This window comes from Phalacrocorax aristotelis, chromosome 3 (genome assembly GCF_949628215.1).
Source record: "Phalacrocorax aristotelis chromosome 3, bGulAri2.1, whole genome shotgun sequence".
In the NCBI taxonomy this organism is placed as follows: Eukaryota; Metazoa; Chordata; class Aves; order Suliformes; family Phalacrocoracidae; genus Phalacrocorax; species Phalacrocorax aristotelis.
Window position 1 is genome coordinate 116,116,627 of NC_134278.1, and position 14,214 is coordinate 116,130,840.

Below are 14,214 nucleotides of genomic sequence, written 5' to 3' on the forward strand. Positions count from 1 at the left end.
GAGGCAGCCAGGAGGAGCAAAGAAAACACAAACTGAATAATCAGGAAAAGAAGATAAACTGTGCTGAGTGGCAGATGGTCTTTAGAGAATGGGCTGTGTAAATACCCCGAGGACCTTGTGCATCATCCCTGGGAAGCGAGCCCCTGGAGAGGGACTCAGCTGGATCACCACACCACTCCACACTGGAGGTATGTTTACTTCTGCACAGCCCGCAGTGTTTCCTATGAGAACATTCCCCTGCTCATAACCAATATATGCTGACCTTTCAACAGGCTGTGTTTCCTTTCCATGTCTACACACATCTGTCCATGCCAGAAAAAGCGTCCAAATAAATTATTTACTGCTCATCCTCTTCTAGGCACAGAGGTAGAGGTGCAGTATAGTCCCGCTTGTCCCAGCGTCGAGTGGAGACACCAGCCACTAAATAACAGGATTCTTCATTTTGTCCTCCATGCGCTGGTGACATACAGTGTAGTTTCTCTAACTCTATGTTCTTATACTGGAAGCAGTTTGTAGGAAAAGCTTGCTTGGCATAATTTTCAGCATCATCTATACTGACAGCTTTACACTGATACTGTTGCAGTGGTTGGGATGGGTGACTTTGGAAGAATGCAGCTTGCCAGCACAGTGAAGTTTCAGTGCCAGTTGTTAATGTTGCTCCTGGCTGTAATTGTGCAAACCATCATTCAATGACTATTTAACAAAAGGTATTACCAGTTTGCCCTTATGTCCATTTTGTGTCTGCTATGTCCCTTTCTTTTTCTTTTTGTCCTTTGCTGTGTCTCCCTCTTCTTTCTCTGTCTCTGTCCCTCCCCTGGATCTCCAGCAATGTGCCTTGTTATGTTCGTTCCCTACAATTCAGTTGTACTGGTAGACTTGCCAGTGCTGGAGGCACACAGCAGTTTTGGCACTGGCTTTGACGTGATCTCCAGTGATCTTGGCTTGGCAAAAGAACCAACCCCAGCCTGGAGTTGTGGGTTTCCTTACGGGGCTCTGCAGAGGCCCCACGGAGCAGAAACAGCCAAAGGCGGTGAACAGCTGAAATGATTTATGATCAAACAGTTGCTTTGTAGAAGCTGAGGCTTGGATCAGAAGCCCATTGCTGTCAAAAGACTGCTTAGGTGCCTTCTGGCCCTGCTCGGAGCTTGGGCTGTAGCTGTTGCAGCAGTGACACATTTGGTCTTGCACCAACCAAACCCTTGGGCTCTCTTCCACTGTCCCTAAGCTGCAGCTTCCACCCTCTTCCATGCTTTTGGTACCTGTCATCACTCAACACCTGGTTCAACAAAGAAGCTGTCTGACAGAAAACTTTCAGCAACTGATTTACTCTAGGAAATTAACAGATAAGAAACTCTTCCTAGTACAGTCTACACCAATGGCCTGTCAAGCACACTGTAGTGCTATAGGCATGCTGTGCTTGCTCCCTGACACAGACAACATCCCTGCTCCAAGAAACTGTCAGTCTGATTTAGAAATTAAAAATGTCAAAAGACAGCAAGGAAGAAGAAAGAAGATACGCTCCGTGGCAGGGATCTGCCCTGTCTCCAAAGCATGCACCTTAGTTAGAGTGTTTATTTCACGCAGGGGAAAGGAACTAGAAATTAACTGTTGTCTTTACTCTGCAAGTGAGAGGCAGGTAAGAGAAACAAACCAGGGAGTGAAAAACAAATGTAAAGAAAGAACTTGGACCTTCAGAAAAGTAGATGAAAGGGGCTAATCGCATGGTGACTCCTGGGATCTACTTCTGAACTTACTGTCCCACTCCTTAGTACTCTAAGATCCACACAGCATCAGTTAAGGATCTGAGTCATCCTCTGTTTATTGGCCGTTGATGGTGCCCACAGGCTCTAAATGAGAACAGATGATTATTTGCATTTACTGCAGTACAGGGAACTTCTGCTGTGGATCAGAATCTAATTGTTCCAGGCATATAAACAAACAGAAAACACAGAAACAGAGTTGCTTTCAGTCTAAGTAGGTAAAAGAAAGAGCTGGAGAGAGAAAGCATTGTCACATCCTTTTCATGGATGGGAACTAGAGCATTAAGAGGTCAACTAACTTACCCAAAGTCATAGAGAGGGTGGGCCAGGAAGTGAACCCAATCCTTCAGGACCCCTTGCTTGCAGTCCCATCTCTTCTTTGCGTAAGGACTCAGCTCCACCTGTGCAGGGAATGTGGCCAGTTAGCTACCAGACAGCAGTCTAAAAGGGAGCATAAAACTCCCATTTTAGGATGTAAGTTAAGTTGTAGTTTGTATACAGTATAAGAACTAAGCTTTGGAATTTCTGAAAGAACTGTTGCTGCTAATGACTGGCTATTCAATTCCATGGACCTATGAGAAGGACTAAATCAGATAATTTCTGTGTTTCTACTCATTTGCATCTGTGACTTGCCTAAATCTGACAACTCAAAGGAGGTGCAACAACCACCGAAGTACTCAGGGCAATGTTTTATGACAGGAAATCAGGGGAACTAAAGACTTGGAACAAATCTCTGTTTTGTGCTGTTTTTAATGGAGACTGTCTTGAATATCCTCTTGAAGAAAGCCTGTCTGGAAGTTGCTGAGGGATGGAAAAGACAGCTTGTTTTTCCAGAGGCTGAAACGGTTGCAGCCACTTGTTGTGTCGCAGGTGGGCAGTGGGCATGCAGCTGGTGGCTCCTGTGAGCCCATCAATTTGCCACTGTCATCACAGCTGCTGGAGATCCATTCCTGCATCCTGCCCTCTGTAAACAGCAGCTCATAACCACAAAGCACCAAGCCTCTCTGGTCCAGCATCAGCTCAGGGAGCCAGAGAGCTGCTTGCTGAAAGCTGTCTTCTGTTTGCTTGCAGACATGTCAATATTTACTGAGTGAGGCTCCACTTTTGCCCAGCTGGAGCATGACAGCTTTGCCACTCTTGCATTCAGTGGCCCTATCTTCCAGCATTAACATCAGGAGGTGATGAGTGACCAGGCTGGCCTGATAAATGAGAAGAGATCTGCAAATAGAGAACAGCAAACACTTCCTGGGGGGCTCAGGACACCTGCTAAGAAAGATGTTCTTTTTTGCAAGGATCAGGTAGCATTGATGCTGTATCAGGAGAGACACAGAAGAGGTGCTGTTGGTGGCATTGGGTGCTGGGGAAAGCTCAGCTGCAAGCAGGGATACGTAGTGAGCTGTTAAGGTGGTGCCACGGGGAAGGCATGGCGAGATCTCAGAGGTGTAGCCATGTCGCAGGGCTTTCAGCAGAGCCCTGTGAGCACAACAGCCTGGAGCATGCAGCAAGGAGAGGGAAAAGACAGTCCGAGAGGTGCACCAGCAAGGTGGACCACCTCTCCTTTTCTGACTATATAATAGATGAGGAGGGCAGGACGCAAGATACACTTGCAGGGAAGTGCCGTCACAGGCTGGAAGGCAATGAGCTTTACTGCACGTTTGCAGCTGCAGTTCCTCAGTTATCAAGCATGTATGAGTGATTCATTATATGCAAATAAAAATGATGAGGCCAGTTTCTGCCATTAAGTCTTCAAGCTTACTTCTCTGGGATTTCACAGCTATTTGTGGATACTGTAGTTGTAAGCACATTACAACTAATGGTTTGAATTTGGCCGGAGCTTACTGGCATGTTCTGTTTTGCATTATGCAGACAATAGCTCCCAGTGATGGGGACTGGCAGAAGGGAGGGATCAATAAACAGTAGAAAGGGCTTAGGGATAGCGAGGGAGAATATTTTAAAAAAGGTAAGCTGTTCAGTTTGGGCTGTTTCTTCTTGGTTAGTATTTTTTTCATCCCTCTCCATCAGGAACCTCTAGGGAAAGAAATTGAAATGACTGAAGACTGGGCCTTTTTTGTACTAAGTGACACAGGAGCATAAGTTCTTCAGAAGTTGGCTGGGGCAACCTTGAAAATCCCTCAAAGACATCAGTGTGAGTGGCAGCATTTCCCTGAGGATTTAGGAAAAAAGAGAGGGTGAGCAAGGAGGGTATGAGGAGAGGGAGTCCAGCCATTATATGAGTAAGTGGTGGCTTGATACAGCAGCATGCAGAATAAGGGAGCCAGGCTAGACACAGCATTGAAAGGAAGGCAGGAAAAAGGTACAAAAATGAGGAATAATGTGGCTTGTGCACTAAGTGAGAAAAAAGAGTTTTGGCAGCTGAACTGTGTATAGAGTCAGGCAGTGTCAATAGCCCATTCTGGGTTTTCTGATGGCAAGCTTTGCATCACAGATGGTTTAACATGGCTTGGGACTAATGACCCAGTCACTCAGATCTCCTTTCCCACTATGGATTGAACAGTTCACTTCAGTGGGGCCCAGCATCCTGCAGTTAAGCACTCATGTCTTATGGTCACAGGTTCATTTCAATGAATTTTTACAGGAAGGTCACCCCATGAAACAAGCTGCTACAGCAGGCAAAGGGTACCAGCAGGGCCATACTTAGTATTGTCCTCTGAAAAGCACTGCAAGGCTGCAAGGATCCCAGCCCTGTTACCCTGAGCTAGCAGAGACTGAGGTAGAAAGCAGCTGCACTGGGCTGCCTCCCAGGAGCAGGGTGGACAAGATCAGCCAACATCTTTCTCCTTTAATCTCTCATTCCTTTATGTTTTGGTGGAGCGCTTTTCTGTATAATGAGCTGCATGCTCTGGCACATCCCCAGCCACTCTCATGGATGGCGGTTCCTCAGGCAGGCAGTGCTGCTGTGACTGAAGAGCTCTCCAAGGCCAGGATGTGTCGGGAGATGGTGCAGCCTACAGACTCAAGCGTGTTTCTGATGGCCCAGCTCCTCTCACCCTGCCAGACCCCACAGGATTCCCAGGGCTCACCAGACCCTATCAGGAAGAGGCTGTACAATACAAGCTGGTTCCCCTTCATGTCACTGCTTCCAGTTGTATTGATTATAAGGTGTTCATGTCAGGACAACCTCCGCTCGCCTTGAGCCACTGATGCTTTTAAACACATGCATATGCCATTGAACATACTCAGTTGCATTAGGAGAAATGGAAAGAGGGGAATAACGTATTAACAGTCTTCCACAAAGGCCTTGTGCTTTCTCAGCTTCCACTGCTGCCTCCAGAAGTTCACTGCAATCCTGGGAAGGGAGCCAAAGACAGCCTCCTGCTGAGAAAAGTGGTCACAGATATTCTGTGGCATCTTTCTCCATTTAACCCCCTGCTGAAGGAACTCAGAAAGCAACATTCAGGGCAGCAGCCTGGAGCATGAAGGCTCCTTGTGATACAAAGGTTTTAGACAGACTTCAGGATGGGAGGTGCTTTTCTCTCCAATGTATGAAACTCTAGATAACCTTCTTCTGCCTTGGTGTTTGATGGCGTCCCTGCAACTGCTCCAGGTCAGGAAGCACAGGAGGATATTATTAATTGCCTTCCACCTCTGAGCCTTTTGAAACATGAGGGACAGGTTCCATGCAAATGTTTGTCATCCAGGAAATCACCAGCAAAAGGAACATACACGGGTCTGAATTTAGCTGAAGTAGTGAAGCACCATCTTCTGCACAACAGCACGCTGCAGTCAGGAACAGTAATTATGGCAGTATCACACATGGAAGAGCAGTTCAGATGGAAAAGGGATGTCAGGAATATGCAATGGGGCAGATATTGGAGGCCAGCAAACCCAGAGCAGCTCCAAAGGATTATGAAATTACTCTTCTCCATGTCCAGCTGTAAGACAGAGCTGGCTGGATCTATGTTCCTAAAACTCGGAGCAAGGGAGGATGAAGAAAGTGTGAGGCCCTAAGCAGAAGGCGGTGCCAGCTTCCAGATTTCCTAGACCAATATAATTTCACGCTGTCCAGTGTGTCTCTGCTTTGGTAGACACATTCTCCTCCTTTTGAAGTAAAAAAGTGAAAGGATGGGACAACAGTACCCTGTAGCTAAAGTAAAAGAGCAAGAAAACACCTGGAAAGCTGAGCTGCTGCCCTGCTCACACATCCAAGAGGCAGGAGCCAGTGATGGCTGTCACCTGTTGGTGATGCACCAGCAGATATTTGGATACCTTTTCCTGTCCCCATCTCTGTGCTCAGGAGAGGATGCTGGACTTTCTCGCACCTCCTTCCTCAGGTCTGTGCAGCAGGGAGGGGCTGTCATGGCCAGGGAGCACATACAGCTGTGGAAGCTCTTGCTGTTCCATGGGTCACTGTTCAAGGGCTCAGCCTGGTTTTTTATTTTCATGGTCACAACACCTTTAGTTTCCAGAAGCCAGTGAACACAGGATATGATGAAATCAAATAGACCTCTCTGCTTCTCCCAGGAAAACAGCCTGTGGGCAAGGACCCTACAAAGCCAGGAAGGAACAGCCAGGAAAAACAAAACAGTGTCCTAGCGGTGACTTCTCCTCCAGCTAAGGGGACCTCTGCTATGTCTTCTGTAACAGAACAGTTTGTATCTCCCTCTTCATGTCACAGCACTGGTCAGGTACTTGAATGCATTGCCAGATCTCCTTTGTGTGTTGCTTTGCAGCAGTGGAACCTAAGGGAACCTAAGATATAGAAACCAACACAGAGCAATAAGCACTTCAGTATTGGTCTCCTCCTTTCCCTTTCTCATCCTTGGCTCAGAGATACCCAGTTTGGGAATGTGCAGAGGATGCTGGTAAAGAACAGATAGGACTTTAGGTTGCCAGAAAAGCCATGGGTTAGTGCCCTCCATTGGAAAATCACTTTGTCTTTTTTCTCCTAACACTTTCTTCTAAGTTTGCAGGATAGGGACCTGTCTTATGGGCTTATGTGCTCCAGGTCCCAGCTGCTGTGCTATGGAGGCATGTAAGCCTTTTGGGCACAGAGCTGCCCACACCAACTGTCCAGAAGACGGAAGGAGAAATTTGTCCTCTTTCCTGGGAACCAGTAGTTCTCAAAACAAATGAACACTTGTTTGGTTTGCTTTTGCTTAAACCAGGCTTGAACCAGTATTACAGTGAAAACAAAAGCTATTTGCTCTTTGATTATTAATCTTTAACAGGAATCAGAAAACAGCAGGCTGAGGGGATAATGCTCTAGTGGAGAGGGTGCATTAGACCGCCTCCAGGGTCTGAGATAGGCTGATGTATTTGAGTGTTGACTCCTTGATGTCAGAGAAAAAAAATATTGCTGCAGACTGTAGGAAAGGAATCTGGTTAGCCATATCTGCAAATAAGCCATCTGAGAGAAGACAATAGATTTGGCCATCTTTTTTTTTTAAAAGACCTGTCATCATTGGTGCAGTTCAGTCCTATAATGGGACTGTTAGAAGAATTAGGATTTTCTTTCTTAAACGGGGGATCTCAGAAGGGAAGGACAGGTTTTATTGTTTTCTGTTTCGAGACAGTTTAGTTACTATAACTCAGCCTGCTTCCCAAATTTTCAGGCTCTGTCACACTTCGGGCATTCCTACCACAGCATCAGTGTTTAACTGCAGCGTAGGAATTGTATATGAATTCTAACAAGGGTAAAGTAACAGACTTCCAGGAAGGCTAGTCAAGTCTAGTCAGGGGCTTGAGCAAGCTTGTTAGACTACGCTGCTGTGGCTTCACTGCTGCTGACATCCCAACTACTTGGAGCTAGATGAGTCTGCCTGTGCAGCATTCCCTTCTCCAGTTGCATTTTAAATAAAGAACATCTTGTGGATCCTCTGCAAAGTCCTGGTGTAATGGGGCACTTCACACATTGGACAGGTCCAGAATTGCTCCTTTTCCATTGCTCTTCAGTGGCCCCAGATCACCCTGAAGCTTTTGGCTCTGCACTTTTTAAGAAAATGAATACCAAATCCCATGCTACTGAGATGCAAGTCTACAGCTGCTAATCATTTCCCTTCAGGATTAGCGGAGCCCACTCCACTTCCACCTATGGGCCAGGCATGTATGAAAAAGCTGGGCAGATTTCTGTGGTTGCAGGGAGCTCTGTGCAAGGAGCTGATTTTCTTGCTGGCATGTTCCAAGGGCTGGTGTGGCCCCATCAGTGGCTAATGGAGGAACAGAAAGGGAAGAAAGGGCATGGGGAGATATGAGCCTGGCATGGGGAGATATGAGTTTGGGTGCCAGGTAGATGATTTATGGGTGGCTGAGGGAGAAGTTGGGAAAGAGATGGCTCTCAGCTAGACCAGTATCACTCAGACTTCACCAGCAATGGATACTAAGAAGGGAATCGGGCAGGAGAGCTGGAAGTGGTGAAGGTTAAGTAACTCCAAGGCCTGCACAAAAACACCTACTCCGTGCCACAAAGGAGCTGGATACGGCAGAAATGCAGACTGGGCTTAGACAAGCAGACAGGAGGTGCCATCCCTGTACTGTCCTGGTTTGTAACATTTGCTTTATTGAGCACTGCTAACCTGGACAGGCTGGCAGCTCCTACCAAATGACAGGCCATGCCTCTGTCTTAGCACCATTTTCTTTCTTGTTTTGTGCCTACAGGGGCACACAGACCCCCCTGTGAGCAGTGCATAAGGTTTTCCCTTCCTGAGCAGAGGATGGATGCTAACTTACCCCCAAGTGCCACAGCTTCAGCTCTGCAGCTTAGCTCTGCCTTCAGCATTGGCACAGTGTGATCCTGCCAACTATGTGCATCCCCAGGTTGCTAAATCCACTCTTTGTCCTGAAGAGACTCGGGCAGCACCAGGGCTTGTGGCACCACAGCTCTGCTAGCTTGCCCAGTGCATCCAGCTCACCCTGTCCTATCCTGCTTGACACCTTAATGGAAGACTCCTTGCACCTCTCACCTTGTCAGGCAGCTGGGGAGGGCTGCCTGCCCCTGAGGAGGGACCAGGCTGGACCAATTCTGTCATGGCCATCCTGTGGGCCATTGGAGGTGCTCAGTTGTGTCCACGTTACATGGTGTCCAGTCCTCAGTCCCCTTGGATCCCTCCAGCACAGCCCTCTGAGCCCATGGCTCACTACAGGTTCATCAGCACAGTGAACAACTCATTGACCACTGCCATGAGGCTCTGCCAAAGTTGTGCTACTGTAGACAAATACATGCAGTGAAGAAGCCAGACCTGGACTGCAGGGCAGGCAGGACTTGCGTGTCCCCTCTCTAGAACTGTCTGCACATGTGGGTGGCACTTCCCATTAATACTATAAATTCATCGCTCCCTTCCACGCTTTTTTCTAGGCACCAGCTCAGTGTTTGCACAGAGCAGGACACACCTCCACACCCCTCCCCACCAGAAAAATAATCTCCAGTATCAGGGCAAATGGTGATATGTTCCATGGACTCCCTCAAACCACTGTCATACCTGACCAAGGGCCCAAACACCTGGTTCCTTGGAAAGGCATGGGAAGGTGGAGGTGTAGCCCTGGCCTGAAATCAGTATTGCTGATGATGTAGGTTGGCAAAGAAGAAAGATCCTTCTTGGGACAATATGTATTTGGATGGGGAAGAACAGCTTGGATTTCCTAGGACTTCTGACACTTTTCTTGGAGGAATGACTTCTCTTTTTCAAAGAATTTCTTACTAGGTACCCCTATCCTTCTGTCTCCACAACACTCGTGTTCTTTACCCACTAGTCATCATCTGACCGTCACGTAGAATATGAGCTGCTCTTCTTGACCAAGGGTCTTTATTCCTGGCCTGTACTATGCTTACCCTGACAGAGCCTTGATCTTTCATTAGAGAATCAGAATATGAATACCTCCAATTCACAGCCCAGTATCTCACAGGAAGGAAAAATACAGGAAAAAGACCAGGCACATTTTCCTTGCCTCATTTCCACCAATTACTCATAGTTCTATCTTCCTTTATTTTGCTGAATAATTTCTATTCACTCTTCAAATATTTGGAGGCCAGGATCCTGCTCCTAATCAATCATCCCTTAGGCAAACTAGATTTTGCTTTTGTAATGTTTTTCTGCATAGTAGCTCCAGCCTCCTAATCATCTTTGTTGCTGTTCTTTGAGCTGCTTCTCGTTTGTCACGATTTTTCTGGTAACGCGGTTCCTGGAAGCAAGTGCAATATTCCAGGCACATGAGCCCTGCATGTCCAATTGCATGTGTGATGTTGCCCTCAGGTGGTTAATCCAGAGAGAAGATGCAGCTTTAAAAAAACCTCCAGTATCTTCGGGACAGAGATTTGTAACTGCATGGGAGCTGCAGAAAGGATAACTCTGCACTCTCTTAAGTGATGCCTTTGCAACAGAAACCAGGATTACACTGGCTTTTTCTGGCTGACCATCCTCAGCTCTGCATTTTAAGTGTATTTCCCCATGTGGACACTGCTGCGCTTAAAGAGCAGCAGGAAGAATCTCAGCTTTAGTGAGTTACGCAAAGCTGAATGGGAATCCTGAGACAAGAGGCACAAGAACTGACATGCTTTCATCAGCAGCATCCTTATTAATACTAATTTTATTACTACAGCTACCTGTCTTGGTCACATTTTTCAGCAATTCTTTTTGTCTCAAAATTAGATGCGGCATAAAACTAAGATTTAGTTTCTTTATTACAGCAGGTGTTCTGTAACTCCTAAGTTATAATTCATATAAAGTCATGGAAGGTGCTAAAAAAGTGACAAGAATCTTTATTAAAGGTCAAATTAGAAATTCATCATGCTTATCAATCCTCTAACTCAACTATTCACTAAATAGTTAAAAGCTAAGTTAAAGCTAAGCCATCCTGCTCACTCATTCCCTTCTGCCATCACAGCCTCCACTGTCACAGTGATTATGGCACTGTTTTATTTTCTGCCTTTTCCATTCTTCTCTGCCCCTTTGTTATGGAAGTGATCATACCTAACACTGATTTAAAGGCCGAAGTATACAGCTGATTTATTTAGGAATTATTATAGTAATATATATGTTCCTGACCTGTTTAATACACGGCATCTTATTTTGGTTTTGCTTTGCTCTGCATTGAGCTTCCCCTCTCAACACTGTGCTATCTACTGAGGTGCCCAGAGCTTTTCCCTGAAATCAGCTCTAATTCAGAATTTTTCATTTAAATGAAAAGTAAAGTTAAATGAAATATTTTTTTCCAGCTTCCCTTAACTTACATTGGCATACAGAGAGCTCCCATCTGCTATCACTGTGTCCCAGTTACCTAACTTTTGGTTCATTCCTGCTCCCACCAAATGCAAATACCAAAACATGCATTGAGTTTAAACGGAGCAGCCTTTACTGGGCCTTTTGAAGTCTTTCTCTGTCATTCTGTATCTTACATAGATTTGCATACCTCACCGAACACTTCATCCTCCGGTTGTGGTGCAAAAGTAAGCTGTGGTCTCACTAATGGCACTGAAGATTTTGCCACTGTAATCAAAGGAGGTGGATTGGATCATTCTTGGCTACTGTACGTCTCAGAGCTGATCATGGGGGATGATGCCCTGCAACTCCTGTCAGTGCAACACTGCTAAGAAATGGGTGCTTTCTCCTATGTTTTTATTCACAACTTCACTTTAGTTCCTTGCTTCCTGCAGAATCAATGCTTGTACAATCACTTGGTGTGTCTATAGGTGCATCCTCCCAGTAAGATTTTGATCTGTTTGCTGATTTCAACAACTTCAGCAAGCAGAGATTTCAAAAATAGTTCTGAAAGGTGTTTCTACCTGTTTCATGAAAGTTGATTGCTTTGGGAAGTGCAGGGGGAGTTTTATAAACATAGCTGGAAAAAACAAAGTCTTAGAACAATTCAGTTAGAAAAGATTTTGTTTGTACTTGCAAATAGTGGCTGTATTTTGCAAATACGTGCAGGAAATGAAGCTTCATAAGTTCCACTGCTTGTGGAACTGCTCATTAATCTTTGGCAAGGATTCATCCTCCAAACTGTTGTTGCCAAGTGTTCTTAATAGCCACTTGCAAAGGGCTTTATCCTTGTATCTTTGGGAAGGGCCAGTCAGTTACGTATTCTGGGATTTTGCTTAGATAAGTCTTTCCAAATACGCTGAAAAGCTGGAAAAGAGAAAGAAATTATACTTACAGACTTGTTGCTAGAGTCTTGTTTACCATATTCAGACTGATATCTTAAAATACAATACATAATTATTTTCCCATCTGTATTTGTGGGTCCTCACATAAGGCTTAAGGTCCAAAGGGCTATTTTCTTTAGGTGAGCTGTCTGCAGTGCTGTTATTACATTACACTCAAACATCCCTGCTTTTCCAGACTAGCTGTTTTTAATGAAAAATGAAAATCATATCCTTATGTTAGAAGTTCAGCAGATTCAGTGTTCATTTTCTTAAATGCCTCTGGACCTGAAGAGTTTCTTCATTTTACTGTTGTTTTTGTTGTTATACAATGTAGGCATAACAACTAATAATGGACAGTAGGAAAAACCGTAGAGAGAATAAATAATTATTCAGAAAGGAGGCCACAGAAATATTTCCAAATAGCTAGCGCAGTTCTCAAAAAGGGCGGAAATAACGCACAGGATCAGAGCAGAAAACTTCCCAAATTTTCCAGTGAACTGAACACATCATGAGACAGACTTCTTAAAAAACACATCTCCTGTTACACGTTTCTTCAGGCCTGCAAAGGGGAGTTCACACGCTCCAGCAGCCCCTCAGCTGCCTCCTGTACAGATCATGGGAGCTCTGCAGGTGCCTAATGCTCAGCTGGTGTCTCTGCAAAACCCATGCTTAAATCTGGGCTTCTCCTTTTCCCTCTGAAGCCCTTCTTTGTAAGGACTAGTTTCAGGCAGTTGGCTATGCGGAGCTATGGCAGAGCAATGGGACAGGGACAACTTGCCCCTCTCTGGCAACTCACCTGCCCCTCGCAGCCACTGAGCACTGATGCCCACCGAAAGCAAGACCAGGAGTTTGCCAAGATAAGGTTGGAGAAAAGGAACTTGGAATCTGGCCTGTAATAATATTTACTATTACAGGATCCTCAGCAGCAGTCATTGTTATTGAGAAGGATTGAGCTCATTCTCTGTCATTTCTTTTTGCCCCAGCCAAATATGATAATTGCTTTTTTAGAGATTTTTTTTGATAAACCCTTACACATACTGATTTATCTGCAAACCTTTGTTGAAGATAAGCCCTTTGTTTCTGCCACCAATGCTTCTGTCACTACAGTAATGAAAAATCACCCAGGATATTCTTTTCCATGAGATATTTATATCTATGTTGTCCTACAGATCTTAAGACTAGTCCCTCCCTCAGGTGCCTGTGGTCAGTTGCTTTTTTTTTTTTTAATTGATTCTTGCTTTCTTTGCAAGATCATAGCTTTACATGGCTTGGAGCAATGGTTGCAGGAGATACACAACACACTCCTAAGATTGTAAGACAACAAAACTGGCATAACTGACTGGGGTTTAAAGTTTTATCTGCACTGAGTGTATGGAGTTTCCTTCTGAATAAGAAATTCCTCGTGTCCCACAAGCCTCCACCACACTCACTTACCAGAACGCCAGCTATGTGTCCAAGCCCAGGAGGGCTCTGTCTCACATCACGCTCCAGGATTAACACTCCTAGAGTGCAGCATAGCAGAACATATCCCAGAGCACATCCCGCTTTCAGTGCAGGGCCGGATGCACATGCAGGGACCATCACCTTTTGCGCATCCGGGCTCTAAGCACAAGCTCCCAGTGCCTGCCGCCTGCCTCCCATCACCAGTATCCCCGAGATTATCCCCAGGGTATCAGTGACCTAAATAGAATGGTTCGGACTTGAAAGTTGCTTTTGTTTTTATGTTGCTGAGCCTCTAAAACCAGCACACGTAACAAACTGCCGGTTTCCAAGCAGCTGTTGTGTAACTTTGCTCCCCACCCCCAGAGATGTTGCCTGCCATTCATTTAATGGGCTTGGTTTCACTGGGAAGTGCCTGGGGGAACCTCTTAGTTCCCTAATTAGCAACAGAAGGGGCCACTTCTTGCTGAAGGTAGCAGTGAAACATTTGTGAGGTCTCCTGAGAATAAGGGAGGCAGGGGTGATTTCCAGCTGGGAAAACACTAAGTTTTATTCACTGTACGGTGCAGAGCAGAGGACTAAAGAGAAGGTGGGGTGGGGGGAAGGTACTTGCAGAAATGATGATGGGCTTTCTAGGCAAGAAGGGAGCATTTGTGAAGGTGAAGGATAACGGGATAGGAGAGATTGTCTCTGGCCCCCCCAAGTTCTTCATTGCTCCTGCAATCTGAGTTTTATATAAAATACCGTGGAGCTGCATGGAGGCCTTGTGGGCTGGCTACCAGTGGAGGCAGGAGCAAGGTGTTGCCATGACCTGTTCTCAGATGTTTGAGCTGGCTCTTGTTAGTAAGATTTAGGAATTAACAGCTTGGAAGTGCTTAGGAGCTCAGTGTTTCCTCCAGGACGTGATCACTGAGGCTG